Below are 23770 nucleotides of genomic sequence, written 5' to 3'. Positions count from 1 at the left end.
CAAAGCACTAGTCTATTTAGAAGGCCCTAAATATAGATTACATCATAATGTGTGTTACCCTACTGATACTGTTCTTTGTTAATTGAGTATGTACAATAAGGCTTTTGTTTTGTTCTTTTTGATTATTTTTATTATTATTATTATTATTATTATTATTTTGGATGCTGGGAATTTAACTCGGGGCCTGTTTTCTTTTTAAAAAGTGATAGTATAAATTTAAATTTAGTAGTTTGACTTTCTTTCATCATTTTGCTTTTTAAAAAATTCCTTTAAAGCCTGGGTTAGGTGACACAGGATTATAATCCCAGCAACTCAGGAAGCTGAGGCAGGAGGATCCCAAATTCAAGGCCAGACTCAGCAATTTAGTGAGACCCTGTCTCAAAAAAAAAATTTTTTTTTTTTTAAAGAGAGAGTGAGAGAGGAGAAAGAGAGAGAGATAGAATTTTAATATTTATTTACTTATTTTTTGTTATCGGCGGACACAACATCTTTGTTTTGTATGTGGTGCTGAGGATCGAACCCGGGCCGCACACATGCCAGGTGAGCGCGCTACCGCTTGAACCACATCCCCAGCCCTCAAAAAATTTTTTAAAGGCTGGGGATGTGGCTCAGTGGAAAGCAACCCTGAGTTCAATCTCCAGTACAATAAAAATTCTGTTTTCATTAAAATCACTATTATGTCAAGCATGGTGGTGCATGCCTGTAATCTCAGTGGCTTGGGAGGCTGAGGCAGGAGGATTGCAAAGCCAGTCTCAGCAAAAAGCGAGGCGCTAAGTAACTCAGTGAGACCCTGTCTCTAAATAAAATACAAAATAGGGCTGGGGATGTGGCTCAGTGGTTGAATGCCCTAAGTTCATACCCCAGTACCAAAAATAAACAAACAAACAAACAAAAAACACTATCATCATGGGCTGGGATGTAGCTCAGCAGCAAAGCATCTATCTGCCTTGTATTTTCAAAGCCCTAGGTTAGACATCCAGTTCCAAAAGGAAAACAAAAACAAAAACAAAAACCCTCACTATCATCAGCATTGTTTGCATAGACATATCAGTCTTCATTGGTTTCTGTAAAAAGATTAATTTTGGTCCAAAATAGTCATTGTGAATTTTTTTTTTGTTTTGTTTTTGCTTCTTTTTGTTGTAGTTTAAGATTCTGTCTTGCTTTGTTTAAGTCACTTTTTAATTAAATGCACCAGTCCCAGCTTCTTACCTTTCCTAATACATCAGTTAATTTAAACATTTTGCTTGTACTGGGTGTTACTTAGATCTTTGTATTTTTTATCTGGGGCTAAAATGAAATTGACAAGGGGTGTGGTCTGGTATATTCTGCTCATCCTGGCTTTATACCAGGGAACTTCATGCAACAGTGATTACCCCACCTTGACTGAGTAAGCCAGACATGAGTCCCAGCATTTGAGGACAGTGACTTGACCTTCACTGCTGTACCCTCAGAGCTTGGAACAGTACTTGGAACTGAACAGAACTTGTTGAATGAATAGATGCAATTAATTTGACTCTGACTTCTGAAATAATGATAATAGAAGCAGATGAAATGTAAAAAATAACAGTACAAATGAATTTCTATTTCTCTTTATGAAGCAAGTTTGGAATTAAATATATTTTAATTTTTATTTTCTAAGCAAACAAAATGTATACAATGTATACATATGGCATGATTTTGTGTGGGTGCGTGTGTACTCATGGTACTGGGGATTGAACCCAGGGTTTCACAATATGCCAGGCAGGTGCTCTGCCACTGAACTATATCCCCAGTCCTTTTTGAATTTTATTTTGAGACAGGGTCTCACTAAATTGTGCAGGCTAACCTCGAACTTTGTGATCCTCTGCCTCAGTCTCCTGAGTAGCTGAGATTACATGTGAGTGCCTCCATTCCCTGGCCCAGCTAAATTTTGAATTGTTACCTATAGATATGATTCAGAACTTAAAACAAAAAGAGGGAGAAGGAAAAAGAAAATTGGCTTTTAATTTAAAAAGTATTTGCTGGGTGCGATGGCGCACACCTGTAATCCCAGTGGCTCTGGAGGCTGAGGTAGGAGAATCGCAAACAACTTAAGGCCTTAAGCAACTCAGGGAGATCCTTTCTCAAAATAAAAACTAAAAAGGGCTGAGGATGTGGCTCAGTGGTCAAGTTTCTGGGGTTAAATTTCTAATACCAAAAAAAAAAAAAAAAAAAGTGAGAAAGAGAGGCATTCTTGTTTTGACAGTTGACAGTTTTTCTTTCATTTTCTATTTTAAAAATTCTATACAGCCTTGAATATTTTTATCAGTTTACAAAGTATTTGCCAACCACTATTTTATATTGTGTTGTCCTTGAAGGGCAATAAGAATTGTAAGTACCTTAGGGAGACATTTAAAACTTTCTAAATAGTATAATCAATTAATTAAAAATATTATTTATAGTAATTTTCTCTAGACATGTGGGGTTATCACTGTTTCGTTTTCTTCCTTTTTGCTTGTCTTACTTTTATGTAATGAACATCGATTGTTCTTTTTTTTTTTTTTTTTTTTAAAGGTGGGCACCTCCAACAACTGTGTCCCACCTCCCAGGGAGAAGGCTCTCTCTCTCTCTCTCTCTTTTTTTTTTTTTAAGAGAGTGACAGTGAGAGAGAGAATTTTAATATTTATTTTTTAGTTCTTGGCAGACACAACATCTTTGTTTGTATGTGGTGCTGAGGATCGAACCCAGGCCGCACGCATGCCAGGCGAGTGCGCTACCGCTTGAGCCACATCCCCAGCCCAAGATTGTTCTTTTTTTAATATTTCTTTTAGATGTTGATGTACCTTTATTTTATTCATTTATTTATATGCGATGCTGAGAATTGAACCCAGTGTCTCACACATGCTAGGAATGTGCTCTACTACTGAGCCACAACTTCAGCCCCATCTATTCATTTTTTTTTTAAAGGATTTCCTCTTTATTATTATTATTTTTTTTTTTTAAAGAGAGAGGGAGAGAGAGGGAATTTCAATATTTATTTTTCAGTTTTTGGCGTACACATCTTTGTATGTAGTGCTGAGGATCGAACCCGGGCCGCACGCATGCCAGGCGATCGCGCTACCGCTTGAGCCACATCCCCAGCCCCCCACCATCTATTCTTAAAAAAAAAAAAAAAAAAAAAAAGAGAGAGAGAGAGAGAGAGAAATAAAATACAGGGGAAAAACAATCCCAGTTATTCATTATGGGGAGATCTTACACTCCATTCTTTTATTTATTTTTTTGATACTGGGGATTGAACCCAGGATTGTTCTACCGCTTAACTGCATCCTCAGTGTTTTTTGTCTTTTGAGATAAGATTTTGCTAAATTGCCTAGGCTAGCCTTGAGCTTGGGATCCTTCTGACTCAGCCTACCAAGTAGCTGAGATTACAGGCGACCTTGCCTAGGTCTTTTTATTTTTTGAGATCGGTCTCACAATGTTGCACAGGCTGGTCTCCAACTCCTGGGCTCAAGCTATAGCCCATCCTTCAGCCTCCAGAGGATCTGGGTGAACACAAAGTCCATCTTCCTCCAACCTTTTGAAAACAAGCTGAGGGGCTGGGGTTGTGGCTCAGTGATAGAGCGCTCACCAAGCATGTGTGAAGCACTAAGTTTGATCCTCAGCACCACATAAAAAAATAAGTTACATAAGGGCATAAGGATGTTGTTTCCATTATATATATATAAAATGAACCATAAAACTGAGGGTGTGTGTGTGGGTTGCCTGATGGAAGAGCACCTCTGGGTATAAAGTTAAACTTTTATTCTTCTGTTTCAGAGAAAACAAACTTCTCCACTTTTGTGAAAGGAAGATTTTGGAACTCCACCTTCAAAAGTCTGGTTCAAAAGTTGAGCTGTTCTCATATTTTGAGACATGCATTTAAAAAAGCCCAATGAATCCATCTAAAAACAGAATGTGAGTGCTTCATTTGTGGTAGGACTGAGGAAACTTTCTCAGTTCTATAGTGCTTTGGTCACAATATTGAAGGGGGCGCTAAAAAGTCAATAGTCCTGGTTAATAATATTGTAAGGCATATATATATATATATATATATATATATATATATATATATTTTTTTTTTTTTTTAAATCAGAATTAGGGCCTGGGGTTGTAACTCAGTGGCAGAGCACTTGCCTAGCATGTGTGAAGCATTGGGTTGGATCCTTAGCACCACATAAAAAAATAAAATAAAAAAATTCTGTCCATCTACAACTACAATTAAAAAAATCAGAATTAATGCCAATTAACCCACGAGTAACAAAACAGCCGTATTTTAAATAAATATAGGCTCAGCACAAAGAGTAGAAGAGAGAAAACCAGTGTTAACAGTTGCACCCCACATTAGCACTGCGGTCTTCTATTCATTCCAGGGCATCTATGACCACATCGGTTGCTTATTAAAAGCTGAAAAGAGTTCCAGGTGAAGGAGGTGAGGTGTGCTTTTCAGAACAGGAATATGGATACTGGATTCCAGGAGTACCGCCACCACCTGACCTTGCAATTTGTAAATTAGGGCGATGTCGAATAAGGTGAAAGAATATTCTGTGATTTTTAAGAACCTGAATGGATGGGAGGGGCCCGCAGATAAATTCATTTCGTTCAAAATTTCCTGCACTTCCAGGGTGGTTTCCTCCGCCAGCTGTGTGCATATCTGTTGGTCCAGGCAGCTCGGTGCTTTTGAATAAAGGTCAGCAGGGCAGGTCACCCTTCCTCCAGATTATTCTCTTCTACCGGGAAAGAGGAGGAAGCCTGGGCCCCTTATCCATCCAGTCACTGCAAACTCCTGGGCTTCCCCGACAGCTGCTGAGTCCTGCCTGGAGCTGCAAAACTTCTGGGGTTGCCATGGTCCATGGGAGTGAAATGCTGGCCGCCCTCTGGTATCCAGCTCTGAGCGGGCTGCTGCAGAGTCCGCTCCAGTCCCTTTCAAAAGCTTTTTACAGGCAATCCCTGCGGGGAGGAGTGGGGACGGGACCTTAACCTGGGCTTCAGTCCAAGCGACTAGGGCGAATAAAAGAGGCTTTTCTCAAGCTAACGGAGCCAGCTCCGGGCTTGTTTCAAAGGATTCTTAACCCCGGGTGTTTCCCGGGAGAGCAGGGATGGTTCTTCCTAAGCTTTACCGCTGCGGGCAGCTAGCTCCTTACAACTCGTTTCAAAGGATTTCCCACCCGGGTCCGGCGGGAAGGGGAGGGCGAACCAATGAATCAGCCCAGACGGCAGGCTGCTGTCAGGTCGCAATAGAGCTATCGGGGGTGACTTGCAAATTCTGGCGACGCTTCGTAGAAAGCCGAGGACCGGCCGAAAGCCGGCGGCGCCCTGGGCGCAGGCCTCTCGGCTTTGGCTCGCACCTGGCGGGGCACGCGGGCCGGGAGGGGACCCGGCCGCACAGGCGGGGGCAGCAGACAAAGGGGCGGGGGCGTGGGCGGCGGGGGCGTGGGCGGCGGGGCGGGGAGGGGCCGTGCGGCGTCTCCTGGCGGCGGCGGCGGCGGCGGCGGAGGCGGTGCGTCACGCTTTCCCCCGCCCCGACCAAGGAGCCGGGAGGCGGGAGGCGGGAGGCGGGAGGCGGCGGCCACGGCGGCAGCGGCTGCTGCAGCGGTGCAGGTGGAGGCGACCAGCGGCGTCCAAGGCGGTGAGCGCGGCGCGCGGCCCTGTCCCTTCACGTTCCCGGGTTCCCTCTGCGCCGCGGCGCCCTCTGGGGCCGCCCCGGAGGCCGCGCGGTGGCCGCCCGAGGGCGCCGCGCCGGGCCTTGCCTCGCTCCGCCCGCCCGGGACGCGGCCGGTTCGGCCTGCCCGCGTCGCTGTCTCGCGACCTCCGGCACTGCTCCGCCCGGGGCGGTGGGCGGCGGGCCCGGGAAGCCTCGGCCCGGCCCGACCTGTTGCCCTGGGCGCCGCCACCTGAGCCTTCCGCGGGGCTTGGCGCCCGCGCCGGTGCGGAGCGCGCCGGCCCGCCGGCTTTGTCTAGCTCCCGAGCGGCCGAGCTTCCCGGGGAGGCGCGGGGCGAGAGGGGGCCGCGTCCTGGGGGTCCCGCTTCCGGCCACCTGGACCTGCCGCCGCGCGGGCACCGGTGCGGGACCGCGACACCGGTCGGGGGTGATTTGGGAAGCAGAGGCTGGCGGCCCCCAGAATTTGGAGGTCCCGGTGCGGCAGAATTTTTGATTCCGGGGTGAAGCCCCGATCCGGCCGTCTCCCCTTCCTGTGGCCTTTCCACCTGGCAGCAGCCGAGCACCACCCTCCGCCCTGCGCAGCCCCACCTCTGGGGCATGGCGAAATTACACGTTAAGTCTGTAATGGTGTAGATACCTGTTTTTAGCAAAACTTGGGCGCCAGTGACTGCTTTTAAGGAGGAGGGTGGAGAGATTCCGTGATGTGTTTTTGCTTGTGTGATTCAGCAGCCTTGCCTTCTTCCTCTTTTAGGTTAGGACAGTGCCTGGCGGTCGGAGCTTTGTAAGTACCCGTGCTGTGGAGCCTGTTTTTATGGTTATCACTCTGGGGTTTTATTGCTGCTGTGATAGTGTCCACGAGGCAGGAGAGCATTGTGTTTGGCTTTTAGGTTTAATGATACCTTCTGCAAAGATCCTCAGGTATGTAGCTTCTCAGCCCTGGGGCATTTTTCCCCCCTCTGGAAATAATAACTGAACATTTATTGAAGGCTTCTGTGGTCAGCCTCTGAGCAAGTCTTGTGTTTTTATCTCATGTAATCAGTCCAACGCAATGAGGTGTTGTTGTCATCCCCATTTTACAAAGAGGGCATAGGAAGGTCAAGTAATTTGAGAGCCACACATCTGAGGGATAAGGATTTGAACTCAGTTCTTCTGACTCCAGGTGCTTAGTTTTAAGTTAATATGGTGAATCTAGGGCCCAGAGCAAAGCCAGACTTTATTAAAGCAAAGGAAATGGGTGATTGCTTTTAACAAAGCTTCTGCCTGGTGTGGATGTGGTTGTGGGTGTGTGTGGTCCTGGGGATGGAACCTTGGGCCACTCTGGGCTGTACTACTGAGCTGTACTCCAGCCCTTGTTCGCAATTTTTGAGGTTGAGATAAAGCAGTTAAGTGGCCTTTCCATTACTCTGGGGTGAAAACAGAAACTGGGTGGAACCTACAGTTATCTACCTGAATATCAGGATTTTGCCCATCCCTGTTCTTTCCAGTCATTTGCTGGAGCACAACTTAAGCCAATCAGGCTTCTGTCCTTAATGAATTTAGACTTTGATTTTTTAATTTATCTGAAAAGAAAATATTTATACAGTGTCTAACATCAAGTCTGTCACATCCTGGGTGAAATGACTCAGTAATGTTTGGCTTTTGGCTCCCCCATGGGATCAAGAGTCTGGTGCATGCTAGGTAAGCACTCTACCACCAAGCTACACCCCAAGCTAGCTCTTACTTTTTAAAGTGCTGTCTATTAGGATTTTAAGCCCAATGGATGGAATATAAGATGAATTGGTCCCTTTATATGCCATACAGAGGTAGGCACTTTAGAATTTGTCAAGTAATGGCTGCCTGCTATTCTTTATTATTACTATTATTATTTAATTTAATTTTTAGTTTTTTCAGTGGACACAATATTTTTATTATACTTTTATGTGGTGCTGAGGATTGAACCCAGCGCCCCGCACATGCCAGGAGAGCGCGCTACGGCTTGAGCCACATCCCCAGCCCTGTTCCTTATTATTTACAGATGGATTTCTGGTCTTCCTAGAATCTGTATATCAAGGGCAAAAGAGTACCTTGTCTTTCATCTTATGGGATCTTCTGCAGCATTCTGTAGAGTTCCATGTGCTCAATAAATATTTATTATTTGGTTAATTGAAAATACGAGGTCCATAAATTCCAAGATTTTTGTTTTTGTTTGTTTTTAATTGATGTTGCTGGAGATTGAGCCCAGGATGCATACTAAACACACCTTCTACCACTGAGCTACACCCCCCAGATTGGTTTTATAGGAGTCAAAATGAAAGAGAGAAATAGAAGGTAAAGACACAGGAAAATGGTTTAATATTTTTTTAATTGTATCAGAAAACTTTGTCTATATATTGTTAACTAAAGTAAGACTTTTCCACTCAGTACTGTCAACTTCTTTCCTCCTTGCCTTGTACAAATGAAGTGGGAGCTCCAGTGTGTTTTTCTTTGATGTGAATAGTAGACACGGGTGTGTATCAGCTGACAGACCTATACTTCTCCTTTGTGGTATTTTTGAAGTGTGATATTCCCCCAAAGGCAGGTTATGGAGCTGGGCTGTAACTGTGGACTGTAATGAGGTCTCATTAGATATTCACACAAGATATTTATTGAGCTACCTACTGTGTGGCAGGTGTGATTCTCAGACTGTGTGCAAGTCACAGTCTCTTGAATAAAACAGAAATGCCTGTTCTTTGGAATTCCACTTAGAGGAGGTCAGACAATAAAGAGTATGTTTTGCTAGAAAGTGATAAATGGTAAGGAAAAATAAGCTGGGGAAGAGGGAATGTGAAATTTTGGGGATAAGGGTTTGAATTTTGGAAATTTTAGGTAGAGTGTCAAGAGATCCGAGAATGTGACTTTTGATCTAAAGGAAGTGAGGGAATGTCATTTCAGAGGAAGTGCATTCTAGGAAGAAGGAATAGCAAGTACAGGGGTCCTGAAAGGGCAGCTTGGGAGGGGAAGATAATTTAAGGCTTTATACAGGCCATATATAGTACTCAAAATGCATATTTATTTAAGTGTTTAAAAATACTAAATAATTTTATGCTGTGTTAATTATTTTGAGGAAGATTAAAGGTGGGGGCACTGAAGTTCCAAGAATTTTGCTAATTTTCCTGAAAGTTCACAGCTAGTGAATATAGAGTTAGAAATCACACCCCAGTTGATGTGCCTTTAAGCAGGGTACAGAATGCCTTGGCAATAGAACCAAGTGGGTGGCCAGCAGGCCAACTTAGTACTTGATGTTCAGGCTTAGTATTGAGTGTATTCCTATTTGTGTGCATCTGTTCAGGGTCTTTGGTGACCCCTGGATGGCCATGTAATGATACTTGCATACATAGATTTTCCCCAGAATTGTGCTCCTGGCAGCACAGCTCTCCTTTAGTTTTAAACATTTCGTGGTACACACTGTGTTTTAGGGTAAACCTTTACGTAAGTCTTTTCCATCTTAATTGGGAAGCAATGTCAGTATTACCCGGGATTTGATTTTTTTAGATACCTCTTTAGGGAAGTTTTAAACTCCTGTAGTATCTTCTGTATCTTTAATATACATAGTATATGTTTCCCTATAGTTGGAAACTCAAAAGAATCACCATTGGAGTTACAGTGCAGTTTTAAGGGAAAACATACTGACTGATGGTACTCTAGAAGAATTTCAAGGAAGAATGAGCTCAGATTCTAATTGGGAACAGAAGGAGGTTTTTTTTTTTTTTTTTTTTTTGGTAGGTTGGCAGACTGCACTTAACCAACCTTGAATTTGGCGAGGACATCTGGGTTAATATCCTGGCCCTGGCACCAAATACCAAGGAATCTTGGCTACAATTAGTTGAGAGCTTTTTTTTTTTTTTTTTTTTAAATCTCCATCTGGCACTTGGAGAAGGATAGATTCCACTAGCACTAACTCAATGGGTGGGTCTGTTTTTTAATTGTTTATTGTGGTCCACCAGCAACATCTTAAAAGTATTCTTTGTAAAATCTTGGAAAAGAGGAAATAGTCATTCCCATTATGGAATCCCTATTGGGAAGCCTTTCCTGTGTCTCCATCCCTGGGGAAATAATGTATTCTCATCTGCCTCTTCTTAAGAATCCCCATGAGACCAAGATAGACATTTGCTGCTCTTATGTTTTATATAGGATAAAGTCTATTAGGCTTAAGACTTGAATTAAATAATTTGATATTTGTGCTCTTTGGCTTATATATCTGAGTATAGCTTGGAATAGATTTCATTTTAACTCTACCCAGTTTTGACATTTAAAGTTACAAAGTCCTGGATTTACAATATCTTTTTTGAAATTAAAGGACCTGAAGATCCAGATGTTCAGGATGTGAAAATCATTGATGCTTTTTGTTCTTTCTTTTTTGCTCTCTTTCTTTGTGGGTTTTTTTTTTTTTTAAGTGTTGGGGATGAACTATGTCCCCGCCCCTGAGGGAAGGCAGTTTTAATCAAACCCTGTCCCCATTCATTCTACAAATTCTTTCTTTTACTCAAGAATTGCACTGATATACATTGCACATGGCACATATTTCCCTCTCAGGGAAAATAAGCGATAGGGATGTTTTCCTAAAAATCTTTTTTTCTTTTTTTTAGTATTTTTTAAGTTGTAGTTGGATACAATATATTTATTTTTATGTGATGTTGAGGTTTGAACCCAGTGCCTCACGTGCAAGAGGTGGGTGCTCTACCAATGAGCTACAGCCCCAGTCCCCTAAAACTCTCTTAATCAAGTCTTTTGACTGTCTGCCTTCTCTCTTATACTGATTTACCCTATGTAAAGCCTTCTTACTGAAGATACTCTGTTCTCAATACCTCAAGGCAGGAAGGAACCTATTTAGACTTTTCCTTCTGGACTAGAGAATAAATAAACTGTATAATCAGGGTAGTTTTTTATTTTATTTTATTTTATTTTTTTTATAGCCTAAGTGAAAGTGAACTTTTATTACTAAATTTCTTTATAAATGGGTAACAAGAAAAAAGTGTGTCTTCATCACATGAAACCATATCACTAATTTCTGTTGTAAGGTGTGTATATCTTGCTTAGGTTGTTATACTGAGTATTTAGTATTAAAGTTTAGATCTTTTTTTGTGTGGGGATGTTATTTGGGGAATTGAACCCAGGGATACTTTATTTAATGAACTATATTCCTAGATTTAAAAAAAAATTTTTTTGAGACAGGATCTATTTTTCTTTTTCTTCCCCTTATCTAAGTTGCGGAGGCTGGCTTGAACTTGTGATCCTCCTGTCTCAGCCTCTCAAGTTGCTGGCTTTACAGGTGTACCAGCACAAGTTGAATTTAGAGGATGTTTTCCAGTGAAATTTTTCTTTTTTTTAGGTTCTCAGGTTAATATGTACCAGTTTTACAGTGTTTTTATATATTTTGATAACGTGTTCTCTTTTTTAAAAATATTTTTTAATGTTGGTGGATGTTTTTATTTTATTCATTTATGTATTTTTAAAAAGTTTTTATTCTAATTTGTTATATATGACAGCAGAATGCATTACAATCATATTACATATATAGAGCACAATTTTTCATATCTCTGCTTGGATACAAAGTATATTCACACCATTCATGTCTTCTTCATACATGTACTTAGGGTAGTGATGTTCATCTCATTCCACCATTTTTTTTTTTTAACCCCCTTACCCCCTTCCCTCCCTTATTCACTTATTTTTATGTGGTGCTGAGAATCAAACCCAGTGCCTCATACATACTAGGCAAGCTCTCTATTACCACAACCCCAGCCCCAACATGTTCTCTTCTTAAAACATATGGATTCTGGGGCTGGGGTTTTGGCTTGGTGCTTGCCTAGCCAAAAGGCACTAGGTTCAATTCTTAGCACCACATATAAATAAGTAAATAAATAAACTAAAGGTCTACTGACAACTTAAAAAAAACTCAAAAAACCATATGGGTTATTTGCATAAATTATAAAACATACACATGTACCTAAACACAGAAAAAGCAATTATCCATTGCTTTTTTTAATGCTTAGAGAAAATAATTTCAATATTTTAAAGTATACTCTTCCAGACTTTTTTGGCTCAGTGGTAGAGTGCTTGCTTTGCACATGTGAGGCACTGGGTTCGCTCCTCAGCACCACATAAAAATAAATAAATAAAGGTATTGTATTCATCTACAACTAAAAAAATATTTAAAAAAATTAACAAGGCTGGGATTTTGGCTCAGTGGCAGAGCACTTGCCTCAAAAGTATGAGCACTGGGTTTGATCCTTAGCACCACATAAAAATAAATAAATAAAGGTATTGGGTCCATCTACAACTTAAAAAAATACTTAAAAAAAATAGTTCATTCTGGATCTGTATGTATTTTTCTGTTTTCTTTTTTTGGAGGTCCTGGGGTTGAACCCAAGGGTGTTCTACCACTGAGCTACATCCAGCCCTTTTTATTTTGTGACAGTTTTGCTAAGTTGCTCAGGCTGGCCTCAAACTTGTGATCTTTGAGCCTCAGCCTCTTGAGTAGCTGGGATTACAGGTGTGTGCCATTGTACCTGGCCTTCTTTTGAGATGGGGTGTTGCTCTGTTGTCCAGGCTGGCCTTGAATTCCTGGGCTCAAGAGTTCTTCCTGTCTCAGCCCCCTGAGACACTAGGGACTACAGGTACATACTACTGTGCCTGGCTTTTTTTTTAAAAAAAAAACATAGGGTCTTGTGCATGATGGTTAAGCACTCTACCATTGAACCTTTATTTAAAAAAAAAAAAAAAAGCTTTAAAGAGATATGATTCACATACCATACAGTTTATCCATTTATTTATTTAAAAAAATTTAAAAAAGATTTAGACATAATACCTTTATTTTATTTATTTTTATGTGGTGCTGAGGATCAAACCCAGTGCTTCACTTGTGCTCCAAAAGTACTCAACTACTGAGCTACAACCCCAGCCTCAGTTTATCTATTTAAACTATATAAAATTCAGTGATTTTATGTGTGTGTGTGTGCTGGGGATTGAACCTAGGGCTTTGTGCATGATAAGTACATGCCCTACCTTCAGCTACATCCCCAGCCCCATTCTTATTTTGTTTATAGTCATGCTAGTAAGTGTGAAGTTTGATACCTAGTTGTGATTTTGATTTGCATTTCTCTGATTACTCTGATGACTTATTGGCCATTTTGAGAACTCCTTTTTTTTTTTTTGGTACTCAGCCACTGAGCCACATCCCCAGCCCTATTTTATATTTTATTTAGAGACGGGGTCTCACTGTGTTGCTTGGCATCTCGCAGTTGCTAAGGCTGACTTTGAACTCAAGATTCTGTCTCAGCCTCCTGAGCTACTGGAATTACAGGCGTGCGCCACTGTGCCTGGCCATTTTGTTATCTTCTTTGGAAATGTATACCAATTATTATTTATTTTTATTTATTTTTTTATGGACACCATGCCTTTATTCATTTTTATGTGGTGCTGAGGATTGAATCCAGTGCTTCACACGTGCTAGGCAAGCGCTTCCACTGAGCCACAACCCCAGCTCCCCCGCCCCATTTTTTTTTTTTTTTTTTTTGCTTTCAAAGTATTAAGTATAAAAGTGTAGGACAGTAATATGTTACCATTTGGGATTTAAAAAATTACTAAAGAATATCAGTTGTCTTTTAATTCATATAGTCATCAGATATTTATTGAGCAATTTCTACAAGAAGGCAATTACTCATACTTTGAGTGTACCAAGTTGAAAACAGGCATCCACCCTGCTCTCGAGGAACCAGCTGTTAACAGAGGTGGGGTAAGAAGAATAATTTAGCCTGTATATGGCTCTGTATATGGAAGACTTTGTATAAACTGTGTAACCTTTTGGAGCTCAGGTTCTTCATCCATAAATTAGAGCTGATGGGTGCGTCCTTGGGTTGTGGAGATTTAATGAATTCATGTATATACAACTCAGTGAATATTAGAACTTTTTTATTCTCTCTTGCCTGTCATCCTTGTGTCTTCTTGATCTCCTGTTGGGAAAGGAAGTTAAGCTACTAAGTTTTATTCTTTTTTTTTAAAGAGAGAGTGGGAGAGAGAGAGAGAGAGAGAGAGAGAGAGAATTTTTTAATATTTATTTTTTAGTTCTCGGCGGACACAACATCTTTGTATGTGGTGCTGAGGATCAAACCCGGGCCGCACACATGCCAGGCGAGCGCACTACCGCTAGAGCCACATCCCCATCCCTATTCTTTCATTTAAATCAGAATGGGGAAGATTACTTTTCCTGATTTGAAAGATTAAAACCTTTCTTCCTGCCATATTTTGGAAAGTTAATATGAGTGAATTGTCTTACCATTACTGAAGGACACTTTAAAAAAATTATTTTTAGTTGTAGATGGACAATACTTTTATTTTATTTATTTATTTTTATGTGGTGCTGAGGATCAAACCCAGGTCCTCGTATGTGCTAGGCAAGCACTGTACCACTGATCTACAGCCCCAGACCCTGAAGGACATATATATATTTTTAATATCTTTATTTTAAAAATATTTTTATGGTGCTGAGGGTCGAACCTGGTGCCTCATGCATGCTAAGCGAGCACTCTACCACTGAGCCACAACTCAAGGACATATTTTATTTATTTATTTATTTTGAGAGAGAGAATTTTTTAAAAAATTTTCTTTCTTTTTTTTATTGGTTGTTCAAAACATTACAAAGCTCTTGACATCATATTTCATACATTAGATTCAAGTGGGTTATGAGAGAGAATTTTTTAATATTTATTTTTTAGCTTTTGGCGGACACAACTTTTTTGTTTGTATGTGGTGCTGAGGATCGAACCTGGGCTGCACGCATGCCAGACAAGCGAGCTACCCCTTGAGCCACATCCCCAGCCCCCCAAGGACATATTTTTAATGAGCAGTTGCTAGCAAAGAACTTGTAATTTATTAGGAGTCAAACATTCAGCATGGAAAAGCAGCTCCTGCTCCTCATGTCAGAACTTGTGCTTTGCCGACTTTCAAGTCCTTTTGCATTGTCAGTTTTATTTCCCACAATTTAAGTATGTGAGTTTTTTCTTTCTAAAGTGTGATGGAACATGTCAGGTGTCTGTCTGGAAGTTTACATAGGCCCGGCATGGTGGCACATGCCTGTAGTTGCAATGACTGGGGAGGCTGAGGCGGGAGGATCTCAAGTTTGAATTAATGTATATACAACTCAGTGAATGTTAGAACTTTTCTCTCTTGCCTGTCATCCCTCGTGTCTTCTTGCCAAAGAGGGCGGGGGAGAATGGTGAGGGCTGGCTGGGGTTGTGGCTCATGACCTCACTCATGCATGAGTGAGGCACTGGCTTTGATCCCCTGTACCACATAAAACTAAATAAAAACAAAATGAAGGTATTTTGTATCCATCTACAACTAAAAGTTAAAAAAAAAAAAAAAAAGTGAGAATAACCAACATTGAAGGTGGGTTTCAAAATAGATGAAATCAATTCTTGGTTTCTACTGACAGCATCTAGGATGGTGGTTCAGAAACTATCTCATGGATTAGTGAGTGTTTAATAGATTGATCTCTTGAAACAGCCAGGTGCTCTATGGTATTGTGAAAGTGGAAATGTGGTTGTTTTTTTCCATTGGATGTCAAGACCTACAGCAGCTATTAAGTTTGTTCATTTGCAAAGTAAGAACAAGAAAGCTTTTATAAAAGAATAAACCCCAATAACGAAGTCTCTGGTTCTTCTGTGAGTTGTCTGTGTCCTTTCCTTGTTCAGAACAAATAGTTGGAAAGCCTCCACTTCTAAGTATGGGCCATGTCTGGCTGTGGCGGGGCAGCACCAATATGCCTTCTTTTATTCCTTTGCGGGATTGGAAAGGGAAGCCAGTTTTCGTGCTTTGAGAGTGACTCTTTGGCTGCTGTTTGTAACAGATGAGAAACTTCTGTTCGCCAGCATGCTTTTGGGTAAGGAGTCTTTCTTCTGGAGATGGGGGTTTAATCCTAGACTGTTAGATAACTGTGACCTTGCCAAGTGATCTCACTTTCAGAATCAGTTTCCTCAGTGGTAAAATGAGGAAGTTGAACTAGATTGCCAAGTTCTCTTTTGATTCCAACATTTTATATGCTATATTAAGCACATTAGTATAATTGACTGCTGCTGACCTATTAAGTAAGTTCTTCTGGGAGATACTAACCAGGCCTGGTAATTTCTGTCCCTTTTAAGATCTGTCTCTAAGTTAGTGATATGCATATCAGAGTTTCAGAGTCACAGGACTTTTGTAGAATGTTGTGTAAATGAGCAAAATAGCTCAAATTATTCAGCTGTTTCTTTTTAAAAAAAATTCCTTTGCAGATGGAAAAACTTTGGAATACTGCTTATTTTTGTATATGTAAGTCATAGGAAATATGAAATACATCCTCACTCGAACCGAGTTGTACACAGACATTCATAATTGCAGGCAGTTGCATCATAGCAGAGAGTTCTATCTTTAAAAAACATTGTCTAATGTCTAAGCGCTCTGCTGGGGTTGGTTTTCAACTCTCTCCCCCTCCTTTTTTAAACCACTCTGGGTACAACTTGTACCCTATACTATGTCATGCACACTTTAAGTTCTAAAAACATAATTTTTCAAGCAGAACATAATTTTTCAAAGGATTATGCCTACTTCTGGCTTTGATAGAAGGATGTTGTAAAACTGTTTATCGTCAGTGTCTATTGTCAGATTAACAAACACTTAATGTTGACAGGTTGATTTTCTAAGTTGCTCTGTAAGGAGACTATCAGTTAGAAATTGGAAGTAAAACCCCCTTGCAAATTTTTTGAATGGATTCACTTAAAGTTCTGACCCTTACTGGCTTGGTTGGTCGCTTAGTTCTAAACAGACTCCACATTGATTTTTTTCAAACAGTACACTGTTTACTTATCTTTCATTTTTTTTGTACTTTTATCCTTGCTAGAGATAAGCAGCTTGCTTTTTTAACCCATTAATTTTAAAGCTGTGTGAGTCTATAGCCTTTTTCAAAATTTCATGTTATGCATGAAATATACTTAAATACTTATGTAAGCAACTCTGTGAAACTAGATCTAGTGGTCCTACTTCAGTAAGGTGACAGAGGCTGAAGACCCAGAATGGGCTGGGCATGTAACTCAGTTGTGAAGCGCTTGCCTTGCATGTGGAGGCTCTGCTTCAATCCCTAGCACCGGACAGACACACCTAGAGCTGTGGCTGCTGGGATCATGCTAATTTTTTTTGCTACTGGGGATTAAACCCAGAGCAACCACTGAGGAACATCCTTAGTTCCTTGTATTTCTAAATTTTGAGTGAGTCTCGCTAAGTTGCTAAGGCTGGTCTTGAACCTGCAGTCCTCTTGTCTCAGCCTCCCGAGTCACTGAGATTATAGGTGTGTGCCAGCTCATACTAACTTTTTTTGACTCTGCTATTTCAGTGACTGCTTTGCTTATGAGTCCATGGTGATAACAGCAAAGGTATCCATGACATGTGACAGGACACTCTGAGGGGTTACACAAAGGCTGGAGATGACTGATGAAGTATCAGTGTCTATGAATAGTCTTGACAGTGGAATACAGAAGGACAGACTGTTGAGTAAACATTTCAGTAACCTACCCTGTGAAAGGCATGCTGATCACAAGTTAATAAGGATATCCCCCCTCAAGACAATGAGGGCCGTGTTCCTGAGGCTAGCTGTAAGTGCTCTGACTCCTGGCTCTTCAGAGTTGGCCCAAGTGAATGTGTAAAGATAGGGTTAATACAGGGGGAGCTACTGGAACCGGGTGGAAGTATGGGCATGGGACACATGGTTAAGTTGGTGAGATTTTTTCCATTGGGAAAAAAGTTAATATGAGTAGGAGTGTTTTGCCATTATTGAAGGGCACATTTTTAATGAACAGTTGTTAGAAGAACTTGTAATTTTATGAGGAGTTAAATATTCAGCATGGAAAAGCAACTTGTGCTCTTGGAGATACAACTAGGCCTAGTAATTTCAGTTCTTTTTAAGGGACTTAACTAAAATGGTAAGATTACCATTTTAACTTTCTATGCATCTCCATGTCTCCTTTTCCCTCCTGTTATTTTGTGCCATGATTTAGAATAATATCTGATATGTATAAATTTAGCACTATACAACATAGTTACCAGCTCTGGCTTCAGCTTGTGGGTTAACTGTAAATTTATCAAAATTGGCTAAAGGAGCCGATGCAGTGATGCATGCCTGTAATCCCAGGAACTGAGGTTTGCTTCAGAAACTTAGTATGACCCTGTCTCAGAATAAAAATTAACAAAGGCCTGAGGATGTGGCTCAGTGGTAGAGTGCCCCTGATTTCAACCCTTCTCCCCAAGAAACAACCAAACAAAAGCAAAACAAAATGTGGTTGAAGGATAACTTGTTCAACCTTGCAACTTCCCATCCTTATAGCATTCTCTTGCCAGGTGGTCTTTGGTGGTCCTCTTCAAACTAGACCAAGAACTTGCTATTTTAACTTCGTATAAAAAGTTAAATAGTGAACACTGGTTTTCTTTCTTTTTTTATTTTTGCATTACAATTCTTAATATACCATTATACCATAATTTATCATATCTCTGATTATATATAAGGTATGTTGACACAACAGTGGTTTTCTTAATTTCATTTTTCACTTTGTGTAGGAGTTCTGGTTCATTTGTTCAAGTCTTAGCTCCGTGGCTATATACTTAGAAATTTTAGACCTTGCTATCTCAGTATTTCATGGTGTTTATTAACAACACCATTGTACCCAGATTCTCTGAAATTGTTCAGCTTTCTGTGTTCCCTGACCCACCTGGAGAGGCTGCTTCACCTGTCGGGCATGCTCCTGTGGGAGAGCCACTCTGGGGAGGTGGCTCTCTCCACTTTGGGACGTGGTTTTCTTTCCCTCCTTGGGTGTGCTTGTTTCTGACTGGGCTGTAACTTTCCTTTGTGATATTCTTGCTAGAGATGCAGGGATAAAGAAATGGGACAGTTTGCAGTATCCCTTTGTCCCACAGTGGTAGATGCAACCTCAGTCCTTCATGCAGCCTCCTGGATGCTGCTGAAGCCAGAGCCCTCCATGCTCAGTGTCGTGCCTTTTCTCTAGCTGGGCTCACTCACTGTGACACTGACTAGAAGCAGTGGTTCTATAGTGGCCCCAGGCCCTAACCTGCCTTTGGTGACATCACACACGATCTCCCTTGTTTTAGGGGCAGGCTTCTGAGAGGTCAGAGCAAAACGTGCTGAGATGGCTTTATGTCGTCACCTGCCATCCGTTCTCACTGGCTGATCACTCAGAAGCATTCTCCAGATCCTCCAGAGTGGGTGCTCCCGCCTCTACAGTTCTGCCTTTACCTTCTGGCTCACAGAATTACTGTTGTGGCAGACACTCTGCTCAGTCACACAGTGTTACCGTGTCATTTGGCTACTCTTACTTACGTGTTCACTGCACGGGGAGTGTTCTGTATCTCCATTTGGAAGACTAACAAGTTTCCAGATGTTAAATAAAAATTGGGACAATGAAGCAGTTATACTGATGGCACAAGCCTATAATTCAGCTATTTGGGAGGCTGACATGGGGGGATTGTGAATTTGAGGCCAGCCTGGGCAGTTAATCAAGACCCTGTCTCAAAGGGCTGCGGATGTAGCTCAGTGGTAGAGTGCTTGCCTGGCTTGGGGGAGGCCCTGGGTTCAGTTCCAGTTCAAAACAAGTAGTTACACTCCCTGGCCCCTGGATCTTACATTTTATTTATTTATTAATTATTATTATTATTTGGTACCAGGTATTGAACCCAAGGATAGTTAACCACTAAGCCCCATTCCCAGGTCTTTTTATTTATTTTATTTTGAGATGGGTCTTGCTAAGATGCTTAGGTCTCCTGAAGTTGCTGAGGCTGATCTCTAACTAACTTGTGATCCTTCTGCTGCAACCTCCGGAGTCTCTGGGATTACAGGTGTGCGCCATCCTGCCTGGCTGGATCTTAACATTTTAAATGATAGCTGGTAGACTATTTCTAAATCAAAGGCAACTTACTAAAATTTGCAGGGTGTGGATACCACATTAGTAAGAGGTAAATAATTGGCTCTGCAGCCACATCCTTCATACCTTACCCTGTAGACCCCAAGCCTGTCTTTTCCACATATTCTCACTCGAGTGCTTTCCTGCACTCAGAAAGATAGACACAGCCAAGCAGGATTTGGCCTCAGTGTGGTAGTGTGCTCATTCTGCTCCTGGTACTTGAGATGCTGCCTCCTGGTGCATTAAATTAATTAATTATTTATTTTTTTAAAGTTGTAGATGGACAGAATGTTGTTTCACGCATGCTAGGTGAGTGCTCTACCACTGAGCCCCAGCCCTAGCCCTGGTGCATTACATTTTTCATCTATAACTCGATCTCTGTTTTGCCTTGAGTTTTGTGTAGGTGTGTTTTCAGACTGTTAGTGCTGAGCTCTCAGTTTCACTGGGCAGTGCCTTGTGCTGTCTGCAGGGCTTCTTATGCATTGTGTGCCACCTGTCAAACAGACATCAGAGTTCCTCCTATTATGAGTACCTTTCCCCCCATTTTTAATCCTAAGAACAATTATTCATGTTTTATATATTTGAGAGTTTTCATTCCTCTGCCCTTTCCCTCACGTGTATGTATAATGGTGTGTGAAAGACAAATGTCACATCCCCAAGGGGACTTGGACTGGTTGGCATTGCTGTTATTGATGCCAAGAGGGGAACTGCTTTTATTTTCTGCTTTAAATGTATATTCTAGAGGTTGGGTATGGCTTAGCGGTAGAGTGCCTGCCTGGGTTGGATCCCCAGTACTGGGGAGACACACACACACACACACACACACACACACACACACACACACAGTTTTCTAGGTCTTTGTTGTACAATTCGGTGGACCACAAACCACATGAATCTTTTGAGTATTTGAAATGTGGTGAGTCCAAATTGAGATGTGCTGTAAGTATGAAATACACAGTAGATTTTTTTTTCTTCTTTAGTTGTAGGTGGACATACTATTTTTATTTATTTTTTTTATATGGTGCTGAGAATTGAACCCAGTGCCTCACACATGCTAGGCAAGTACTCTACCACTGAGCCACATAGTAGTTTTACCAGTCCCTACATAGTAAAAAAAAAGAATGTAAATTATTAATTTATATTGATTACATTTGAATTAATAGATTAGGTTAAATAACCATTATTAAAATTAATTTCACCTGTTTCTTTTTTTTTGGGTACTGGGGATTAAACTCAGGGGCACTCAACTGAGCTACATCCTCAGCCCTTCTTTTTTTTTAATATTTATTTTTTAGTTTTAGGTGGATTCAATCTCTCTCCATTTCTTATATTTATGTGGTGCTGAGGATCGAACCCAGAGCCCCACGCATGCCAGGCAAGCACTCTACAAGCCACAACCCCAGCTCTCCCCAGCCCTTTTTTGTATTTTATTTAGAGACCGTCTCACTGAGTTGCTTAGCCCCTTCACCGTTGCTGAGGCTGGCTTTTGAACTCATGATCCTCCTCTTAGCCTCCTGAACTTCTGGAATTACAGGCGTGTGTCACCATGCCTGGCTCACCTGTTTCTTTTTAATTTTTAAAAATATTGTTGTTAGAAGATTCAAAATTACTCATTTGTCTCACATTATACTTCTCCCATCCAAGTACCAACCAGACTCAATCCTGCTTTGCTTCTGAGATTGGGGAGATCAAGTACATTCAAGGTGGAATGGCTATAGACTCACATTATATTTCTATTGGACAGTGCTCTAGAAAGTATAGCAATGTCAACAAATGTAATCATGGAATCTGAGACTTAGCTTTTTTTTTTTTTTTTTTGGCACTGAGTATTGAATCCAGGGTCTCATGCATGCTAGGCTAGTGCTTTACCACTAAGCTACATCCCCAACCCTTTTTAAATTTTATTGTGAGAGAGTTTCTCACTACTTTTCCTTGATTGGTCTTGAGCTTCTAATCCTCCTGGCTTAGCCTCCTGAGTGTCTGGCAATACAGGCATGCACCTCTGTGACTGATTGAGACTGACAATTCTTTTGGAGGTAGTAATTGAACAGTTTGCTTATAGTTTCATTGGCCTACTTTTTAAAAGAGGCTTCAGGTTTGGGAAACCCTGTAATGCTGCTGTCTTTATCAGGTGCTCAGTGGGTTAGGTTCCTTTACTTGAAAATTGCAACATTTGGCATCATTTTGAGTTCTTATTTAGACGCTGAATCAGTTTAGAACCTTTTTGAACTCTTCCCGTGGTCTAAATACTCTTTTTGGTTCTTGTCTTATATGCCAAGACAAGTCACATCTCATCGCTGGCCACAGGCACTTAGTCATAGCATGATATGCAAACAGGAGAGCCTGTGATTCATCTCTTAACAACAGAAGACTGCCCAGTGGCCGAGCAGTCCAGAGAAGGAAGAGAGCGGCAGGAAGGGTAGTCAGAAGAGGCTGTGGGCTGTGTCTCCTTGTATTCTTTAGTCATTTCCTGAGTCCCCTGAAAACCTTGCATGGGGATGTTCTGCAAGGGGCAGCAGAGGATGGGACTTGGTCACCCGCGTGGAAGATAGGCCCGACTGCGTTTCCTATCTGCTGGCCCTAGGTCCACTCAGCTAGGAGAGGAGATGTTTTAAAATCGGCCCCACGCAGACTACAGTGCTGAGGATAGAACCCAGGGCCTCACTCACACTAGGGGAGCACTCTACCACTGAGCCACAACCCCAGCCCTTAGATTAGATTAGATTTTGATAGTTTGCTGTTAAGTTGAAATATTTGACCTTCCTTTGTTCAGGAATTGAAGAAAATATGAGTGTCTGTCAGTTTTGACTTTCCTGTATATACACAGAACTATGACTGTGAATCCGACAGAAAGAAGAAAAAACTAACTTGCCTTTAGTGGAAACCAGTCACTTTGGAATCCTACCCAGTATGGTGTGTTTTTAGTAGCTTGAGACAGCAGCTCAGATTACACTGCAGCTCCTGTGTTGGGGGCAGGGGACAGCAAGTGACACAGCATCCAACAGACACTTACATAACCATGACTTTAGGGGACAGGATTAAGCTGTGAATGAACCTCCCAAGCCCAGTGAGATGATATTAGAACACAGCCTTTCAATTTTTCTCTCAAGTTTGACTAGAAAATCAGCACCAGGATCGTCTTTTTCTCAAACTAGACCCCATTGCTCTCAGAACTTTCCCTGGTTCATGGCGTATCTTGTTGAAGAAGCGCGGTCTCAGTGCAGCTCTTTCTAGGTAAGTCACTGAACCTGTCTGGTGCTCAGTTTCCTTTAGATTGTCCAGTTGAAACCTGGGGCTTCCAGGTGCAGTGTTCTGGAAACATGGTGTTAAACTCCCTCTCCTGGCAGGTTAAATTTATTGCAAATCCTTCAACTCTCCTCTGCTTTCCACAGGATTTCAAGATTTAGTAAATAAAGGAGTGTTTTCATTTTGCTGAGAAGTAGAACCCTCCATAAAGGTCTGAGCTGATGTGCAGAAGAAGTGTGATTTGCCCAGGGCAGGGCAGGGCCCTAGCTGTGCTCTGGATGCCCTTATCAGATTTGGGTTCCTCCATTGGTGGCTGGTTACTTTTACTTTGGCAAAGTTAGAGCCACAGTCACTTTCACTTTTGGATCCCTTCCCTTTCACTTTCTGGTTAGAAGAACCACCCAAGATGAAGTTAGGAGCTGATATTGATGGATTGGTATCCTCAGGCTGTAAATGAGAACCCTGTGGTCTGGGAACGGGTTAAATAAATTTGAGATCATCAGCTGGGACAAAATGCAGATGTCTCATTTTCCAGGCTAGCTGTCTTTTTTTTTTTTTTTTAAACCTTTTTTTTAAATCCATGATTAAAAAAGATAAGAAATCAGATAAGAAAAAAAATGAAGAAAAAAATTAGGGAAGAATTAAGAAGAGTGCTGTTTGTTTTGAGCAGAACTTAGTCCTCCTTGCTTGTTTTTGTGACCTACTTGTTCTGAGGAGCCTCCTCTTTCTGTAAATTTCTTAAGTCTTTTCTAAGGGTGTCATGGGTTCAGTAGAATGTAAGAGTTTGGATTTTACTAAAGTATGTATCATCTATAATTAAAAAACCTCTTAATTGTGGAAAGTTTCAAACGTGCAAAAGTAGAGAAAATAAAACCATCCCCAACTTGTATTTGGTCCATCATCAGTCTGTCTT

At 41.3% G+C, this 23770-nt stretch overlaps 1 protein-coding gene across 4 annotated transcripts in view; it reads left to right on the top strand.

Moving 5' to 3' along the window:
- The first annotated feature begins 5541 nt into the window (after window positions 1–5541).
- Window positions 5542–23770, top strand: part of Clip1 (CAP-Gly domain containing linker protein 1) — a 114903-nt gene continuing 96674 nt past the window's right edge. For all 4 annotated transcript variants that reach the window (XM_076847629.2, XM_076847349.2, XM_076847535.2 and 1 more), the window contains exons 1-2: window positions 5542–5623; window positions 6408–6437. The gene's annotated coding sequence lies outside the window, so the exon portion shown is untranslated. The remainder of the gene's footprint in view (window positions 5624–6407; window positions 6438–23770) is intronic.

This window comes from Callospermophilus lateralis, chromosome 1 (genome assembly GCF_048772815.1).
Source record: "Callospermophilus lateralis isolate mCalLat2 chromosome 1, mCalLat2.hap1, whole genome shotgun sequence".
Lineage (NCBI taxonomy): Eukaryota > Metazoa > Chordata > Mammalia > Rodentia > Sciuridae > Callospermophilus > Callospermophilus lateralis.
The sequence above is the reverse complement of the archived record's forward strand: the minus strand, read 5'-3'. Positions and strand labels throughout refer to the sequence as shown.